Genomic DNA, 6,477 nt, shown 5'->3' on the forward strand with positions numbered 1-6,477 from the left:
CGAAAAAAAAGTCACTTCAGCCTTTCATTCCATTTGTAACTTTCCTGTTTATACCTTCCTGCTCCATTTCCATACTTTATTGTTTCTCTTCTTGACTTAATTCTCAAGTCTTTCATTCTGTTCTTCAGACATCCCTCTTTTCTGGCTTGGCTGTTCCACCATGGATATTATTTCATGCTCCCTCCCCCTTTTTCCTGTGTAGCAGAGCTTTCATTAAAGGCAACCAGGCAGATGATTTATTTCTGATGTCTTAAAAGGCTTCTTTGTATTGAAGAGCCTGGACCCAATCAATCTGCTGAGGGTTTGTGTAGGTGAGTCAGCAGCATGGGCCTCACTGACATCCACAGTGCCAGGGGAGTGTGGAGCAGCCTCCTGCTGCAGAGGGAGTGAACTGGATGACACAGGAAGAAGGGGAAATCAAACAATCCAAAATGTGACTGCATACATAATCATTTGGCTGCTCCTAAACTCGGTTTGGGGAGGGCACAAAGCTGAACCACACAGGCTGCTGACCTCCATCAGCACATGGATGATGTGTTCCTCATTGCTTGCACATTTCCCCTTCTCCAAGTGCTGGAACAGAGAGTTTCTCCAGGTGCCTGACTGTGGGACCCTCCAAATTCCAGCTGTACCTGTGAGTGCAGAGCCTGAATTTCTCACCTGTGCTTCCCTGAGGCCTCTCTTTAGGTTTTGTTGCCCTTCACTGGCAGCAGGTGGGAGTCAACACTGCAGGCTGAGCACAGGGAAGGTGCAGCTGAGCTGGGATCCCTTCCTGGCACAAACACTTTGCAGCATCCCAGAGCTTCCTGATGTGTGCAGCAAACACCTGTGCCACCATTGGGAAGATCAAGGTGGACACAGAGGCCAGGATTCCTGGCTGGCTGAGGGAGCTGAACCTTGTTCTTCACACTGAGGTGCTAAAGCAGGAGCCTGCTGTGACTTGGGAAAGTTCAGAATGAGCACAGCCCTTGGTGAGTGTCCAGTGCAGGGGGATCCAAGCAGGCCTGTGACTCATGCCTTTTCCCAGCAATTAATTTAAAAATAGAATTGAAGTTGAAATATGCTCTGAGGGTCAGAATATCAGGGCAGTGTGTTTCTGATAGTTTTTCCTGGGTAAGGTGTTGAGAGAGGACAAAGTATTCTTCATTTTCAAAGTCACTCTGCTGGCCATAGAGTCTGTGTAGAAAATGAATTTTCTTTGTATTCCTGCTGCAGGAAAAAGAGACATTACCTCCATATAGCTATTTTCTGCTCTGCTTTTTGTTTGACTCAACAGTTGCTCTGTCACGTTAGGTACTGTGGTTTCACAAAGTTTTGTGACTTTATTTACCTGTTTTTCTAGATAAAAATCTCCACCACAGTTGCTAACTGATCCTGAACTTAATGACTGCCTTAGGGAGAGGCAGTAATCACTTTACTCCTGCATGTTTTAACCTCTTACTCAGCCTGCTTCAATCAGAAATATTTAGAAATGGATTAAGTTTTACTACATGAACAGGAAGCTTCAGACTATACATTCTGAAATTATTCATGCAAACTCCAAATATTTTATTTACATCTTTAGTCTAAGAACTTCCATGCAATTTTTGCCTTTATAATCCAGCATTCTGCCAAGTCCTTTCCAGTAGTGGTGGGGACTGTTTGGATGGTTTTCCACAATTTTTTCTGAGAAATTGAAGGTCTAGCAGCTGCAAAGCCAGACTGAAAACCTCTGCAAGTGTAGTGGGTATAGGGGGTTCTTCCTAGTTTTAAATTTGGCTAAATTTGATCTTGAGGAGTTTGTAGCTACAAGGAGCTGTCTTTAAAAGCCAAACAAAGCAAAAACTGACCAAGAACAAGCACTCTGTGTTTTGGTTCCTTCACTTCCCTTTGTTGTACTGATACCTTCTTTAAAAGCCTTGAACCTGCTATTTAAGATACCTCCCCTACTCAATTAAATAAACCAAGTAAATAGTAAAACATCTCATTATTGAATTAATTTGTATTACTTCTCTGTATGGGATCTCTTTAGCTCCACAGTGCACTTGGTAAATTGGAAAGCTTGTGTTCCCACACAGTGATTATTTACTTAATCTCTGCCTGCTGCCAAAGCTCCTCCAAACCTCCTATTTTAAAATTCCTAGTGAACCATGGGAGGGGAGCATTCAGTGGGGGTTTTTTTGGTTTTGTTTGTGGTTTTGGTTTTTTCTTTTAATATTGCCATCCTCGAGTTGCCTTGCTCTCAGCAGTGGTGGAGAGTCTGGCTCACTCTCTGTACTGCAGTGAGAGCCAAGAAGTTTTTCCCTTCCTAGGATGCTTCAAGAGACACAGAGCAGCTCCCAATGTCTGCCTCATGATGCTGTCACACTGCTTTGGCTTTACAGCCTGGGGCAAAGCTTTTTAAAACCAAATTATTTGCACAAGAAATTCTAGACAATTTTTTTTTTCTCTCTTTCTTTCCCCTCCCAAGTCTGGGGTTGGGTGAGCTTGTGCTCATCCTGCACAGCCCTGTTAACTCTGTCCCTGCAGCCCTGCCTTAGGTTCTTGCCAAGGAGGAGACTGAGTCAGCAGCGCTTTGGCAGTTTGAAGGTGAGTTCCCTGCAGACAAATCAGATGGATGATGAAATCCATCACTGCACTTCCAATTCTTACAGCATTTTAAAGTGGATTATATTTAAGGGTTGTATTTGCACAGCTGCTTTTAAAGCAAGGATTGGTTTATTTTCCTTTATGTTTTTGTTGTTTAAAGAGCGTCTCCTCTGTTGTTTGTCTAGTTTATCTGTGAGTTATTTCAGTGGGATAGAATTGAAAATTGGTGTGTTATTTTCATTAGGGAATCACAGGATAATTCAAGTTGGAAAAGCCCTCCCAGACCACTGAGTCCAGGCTGTGCCCCATGCCCAGGAATGCCACATCCAGGAATCCCTTGGACACTCCAGGGCTGGGCACTCCAAACCTCCCTGGGCAGTTCCAATTCCTGAGCTCCCTTTCCATGGGGAAATTCCTGCTGATATCCAGCCTGGTCCAGCCTGAGCCCATTTCCTCTTGTGCTGTCCCTGTTCATGGGAGCAGAGCCCAATGCCCCTGTGAGCCATTTGGGAAGGGCACACCTGGAGAGCTGAGGAGAGCCCACTTGTCTTGAGGAGATGACTGACCTGAGTGCAGGAAGCCCCAGTCAGGAAGAGTCCCAGATCCTCAGCAATTAGCCTGTAGTAATTAGATCAGAGCGCAGAGCTGGCCCCAGGAGCAGGGTGACAATCAGGGTGGTGTTTGCATCCAGCAGGTGACTGAGCTTGCTTCTTCCAGAGAGATTCTTCTCAGATGTGACTGAGCTTGCTTCTTCCAGAGAGATTCCATGTGCATCCTTTACTGAGAGATGGGTGTTCCAAAGGGCTTTGGGCACCATTTGGTGCCCAGTTCCTCTGTCCAGTGACCTGCTGAAGGTGGCTTTGGTTTGGAAGCAATCCCACTTGTCCTGAGCAGATGACTGACCTGAGTGCAGGAAGCCCCAGTCAGGAAGAGTCCCAAATCCTCAGCAATTAGCCAGTAGTAATTAGATCAGGCAGTAAGAGCTGCAGAGCTGGCCCCAGGAGCAGGGTGACAATCAGGGTGGTGTTTGCATCCAGCAGGTGTGACTGAGAGATTCCATGTGCATCCTTTACTGAGAGATGGATGTTCCAAAGGGCTTTGGGCACCCTTTGGTGCCCAGTTCCTCTGTCCAGTGACCTGCTGCTGGTGGCTTTGGTTTGGAAGCAATCCTGGTGATGAAGAGCCTTTTCTTACAGCCTGTGAATGTATGGAAGTTGTGGAGCTTACCATGAATTGATGTGGAAACTCTGAAAATAACTTTGCATCTCATCTTGAGCTGCAAGCTGTTTGTGATTTGAATGATCCCACTTGGACTGAAGTTTCTGGTCCTGTGAATTAGACAGGATGTAAATCAAATAGGGATTAAAATCTATTATGTGGATGTTTACTGCATAAGGAAAAATGCATAATGAAGAGGTTACTGTGCATATTTACCTTCAGCTGTGGATCACTCTCTGTACTGACCTTTCCTTTACACTAAATTTGCCATTTAGGGTTCTGCTGTGAAGCATCTGTGGTCTTTTTATCAGTGTTTAACAAAACTTTAACAAATTAAAACCAGTGGGTTGTGGCCAGGGGTTGCTTTTAATCTGTTAGTCTGACACTCCTTTAGCATTTAATTTTTTTCAGCTATCTTGTCTGTCTCCATCTTATGGGAACCTCCATGGGGTGAGATCTTTTCTAGAACAAAGCAAGCAAAAAGTACCTGTGGTTAAATGTTCTGAAAGAGCAGAGTTGGTGGTGTTCATGTTCTGTGTGAGTCTGAAAGTATCTCATTGTTTGCTTGAAGATGATGCTGCTGTTCTGACCCTGCTCCAACTGAAATTATTCTGTCTCTTTTCATCTTCCCTTGGATGATGGGGCAGACAATTATGAAGAGGGCAAGCTTTGTCTTGAAGCAGGTAATAAATAACCATCTCCATCAACTTACAGTTTGGATCAACTTGTCTGGCTGGAATTACTGCAATTTAACACATTGTGGTGTAATGAATAATAAACTATCCTCAAAAAAATTAGATCTTACGTATTTTGAATTTTGGGTGTGTTTTTATATAAGGCAGCTTTGAGCTGCCATGCAGCTGGATGTGGATTTTAGCAAGGAAGAGTTTTAGAATCAGAGTTTAGGAGTTTTTCATTGCTCAAAAGATGTTTGCTTCTGAAGCCACTTAATTTGTGTGTGCTAAAAACGTGCTTTGAGCTTGATTTTAAAAGCTGCTGTCACTTGGTGTAAAATTAACCTGTTTTCTGAAAGAAGGTGTGGATAGATGGAAGCATGCACTGTAATTGGACTGACAGAGATGGCAAAGCACTGCCATGCCTCATTAAACCTGTGACAAATAATGGAGAAAGTGTTTGCTTTTGGCACCAACTGCATCATCTTTGTGCAGAGTTTGGTCCACACTGAGCTTCTCTGCAGACTCCAGGGAACTCCAGGCATTCCTGACTGATGGAAGAGAAATATCTGTATTATTGTTGTTTGAAAACCAAAATGGGATGGCAGTAAGAAACTGGAAGAACTTCCATAAATTCCTCTTTTTTTTACATAGAGTGATGCCAGCTGGCAAATTCCTTCCTTAGATGGGCATCTAAGGAAACCAGAGCTTTTTGCAGCTCTACACTTGCAGTGTTGATTGAAGCCACACAACCTTTGCCCTCTTAGAAATCCCTGAAATCACTCAGAAATAGTTCAGCAGGCCAGGTTTGGGTCCCATGGCAGAGAGCACTGCAGTGTGTCCCAAAAGTGAGGTGTGCCACTGCTGGGGCCACATGGAGGGAGAAACTTGCCCAGGGCATTTTAACCAACTCTTATTATGTGGAAATGTTTTATTTTCTTGGTTGGAACAGATGTCAGGCAATTCCAATAAGAGTTACAGGATTAATGCTTGAGTAGGGGCTGTAGGATCACAGAATTCACAGAATGACCAGGTTGGAAGAGACCTCATTGAGTCCAACCCAGCCCCAACACCTCAACCAAACCCTGGCACCCAGTGCCACATCCAGGCTTTGTTAAACACACCCAGCGATGGGGACTCCACCACCTCCCTGGGCAGCCATTCCAGAACTTTATCACCTTTCAGTAAAAATGTTTTCCTGCTATCCAACCTGTATTTCCCTTGGCACAGCTTGAGGCTGTGTGCTCTGGTTGTGTCAGTGCTGCTGGAGACAGAGCCCAGCCCCAGCTGAGCACAGGCACCTTTCAGGAGCTGTAGACTGATAAGGTCACCCCTGAATATCCTTTTAGAGAGATTAGGCCATGGGATCTCCCTGCAGACTGCACTTTGCTAGAATATGGGGTTTTGCCCACTGGTTTCAGGACCTTTCTTGCCTCTATACTGAAAAAAACCCCAAAAAGTCTTAAAATGTGGTCCTGAGGCAGCTGAGATCCACAGCCAGCCACAATCCCAGCTCCCTCACACAGGGGTTAAAACTTCTGTTGCATTGGCCATACTTTGTGAAGAATGTGATTAATTAATTTTTGGTGCTTAATGTGCATTTGGAACAGGAGTGGCATCCCAGGATTTGCATCCTTACCTGGGTGCTGAAGCACAGCTTTTGTTTTAGTTCAGCCACAAACCCTCAGCTATCTTGGTGACTTTTGGATTTCAGCAAAATAATTTTTTGCTGGTATCTGAGTCAGCAAAGAGCCTTTGATACCATTGGGTTAGAAAGTTCCTGCTAAATGAAAACCAAATTTTAACACCCAAGCAAAACCAAAACACAGCTCATCACCCAAGACTGGCTTTGCTTTCCTAATGTGTGAATTTGCCTGGTGAGCAGCATGTGTTGAGTTCAGCAGCCCCAACAAGGTTTTTTGTGCTGTGTTAAGATCTGTCTTCCAAGATTCCCAACGTCTGACAAGTTGCACTTCATTTTTTTTTTGGTTTTCACAGATGTTGTCACCTCCCTGCA

The sequence above is a fragment of the Camarhynchus parvulus genome, chromosome 12 (assembly GCF_901933205.1).
Source record: "Camarhynchus parvulus chromosome 12, STF_HiC, whole genome shotgun sequence".
Classification (NCBI taxonomy): domain Eukaryota; kingdom Metazoa; phylum Chordata; class Aves; order Passeriformes; family Thraupidae; genus Camarhynchus; species Camarhynchus parvulus.